Below are 1,479 nucleotides of genomic sequence, written 5' to 3'. Positions count from 1 at the left end.
AGAGAACAAGATCTGACTACAGCTTTCAAAAATTCATCACTGAATATTTGTTAACCTTGCTCCCTGTGATAGCTGAAGAACTAAGATAATGCCCTTCAAATGGAGATAAATTACAATCTTTCAAAAGATTATCACGGTCTTAATCGAGTTTGCTCCAGCAGCCAAACAGCCTGTGACCTTGTTAGTTATACAACAAACATATCTGTTTCTTTATGTTGCTATAGGTAGTAGGGTAGGACCTTTCATCTAAATGTTTTTAAAGAATGATGGATTTCCAGTGCAGATGCAAGAAAAAAGGGTCCTTGCGCTTTCTGTCTGTCTGATTGTGGCAGCCAAGATTGAATGGGGGAATACAGTGAAAAAAGAAAAAAAAAAAAAGAATGATGGATTTACTTCAGTTAATGTTTTGTAGGTAAAACAGAAGATCCAACTTATTTAAAAAGAGCCCTTGGGCTCTGGCAGAGGGAAGGTGGAGCTGACCAGAGTCATGTGAGGAGCAACTGGGGTTGGTGACTCTGGGGAGAGAGCTGAAGAGGTAGCTGCCAGGGCTCTGGGCTGAGTCATTCCCCCACCTGCAGATGCCATCTTTCCTGGGTGCAGCACTACACTCCATAAGGCATCAGCCTGGAATGTAGCCCCACCCTCTGCACTCCCTCTTGCCCCTCCCTGTGGAGCTCCATTTCTGCTTAGGAGTTAGCTGCCTGGGCCCGGGTGCAAAGGTCTGGGCAGACTCAGGGGATTTCAGTGACTGAGTTGTGTGACTTTGGGACAGTGGCCATTCCCCCCACTTTCCTGTGAACCTGACTGGAGCCTCTCCCTCACTGGAGATCCACTAGCCCCACCCTCCAGTCTCCCAGAGGCCCATCCTCAGATTCCTGGAGGCTCCGACAGACTGAGTTGTGTGACTCTGGAGCACGGGCCATTTCCCCTACTTCCCCCAAGTCTAACCAGTACCTCCCTCTCATGGGAGATCCACTAGCCAACCTTCCAACTCTCAGTGACCCTGCCCTGCTGAGATTGGGCTCCTGGCAGAATTTGGGACACACTGAGTTGTGTGGCTCTAGGATGGGAGCCATTTTTCCCTCGCACACCCAATCGGTGCAGAGCGCTCCCTTTGCACAGCCAACTCTTGGTCTGTTTGGACCTGATAAACTCAGCTGGCCTGGCCCTGATGACTCCCTGAGACCCCTATCCCACCGGAAAGGTGTGCGAGGATGCAGTGGGTGGCAGCTAGGCCTGGGGATACCCTGGGACATTTGCTGAGTGGCCTCAGGCTCAGCATTGGCACTGAGTTTGAACCTGTGTCAGTCTGGTGAACATCACTCACCCCTACCTGGTGACTCACTGAGAACCTACCTCAGGCAACTCAAATACCACCAGAGGCCCTTTCAGTGGCTGAGCCTGACAGGCAGCCAGCAGGTAGAGGCAGGCGGAGGCAGGCAGAGGGGGATCTCAGGATGCCGTGGGCCTTTTGCTGAC

General features: G+C 51.3%; 1 pseudogene; it reads left to right on the top strand.

The window, feature by feature from the left end:
* Positions 1–240: 240 nt before the first annotated feature.
* On the top strand, positions 241–358 carry LOC139009636 (small nucleolar RNA SNORA31; annotated as a pseudogene).
* The last annotated feature ends 1,121 nt before the right edge of the window (positions 359–1,479 follow it).

The sequence above is a fragment of the Myotis yumanensis genome, unplaced genomic scaffold (genome assembly GCF_028538775.1).
Source record: "Myotis yumanensis isolate MYYU_CA2020_CCGP unplaced genomic scaffold, mMyoYum1.0.hap1 SCAF_4, whole genome shotgun sequence".
Lineage (NCBI taxonomy): Eukaryota > Metazoa > Chordata > Mammalia > Chiroptera > Vespertilionidae > Myotis > Myotis yumanensis.
Note: the sequence above shows the minus strand (reverse complement) of the source record. Positions and strands in the feature narration are given on the sequence as shown.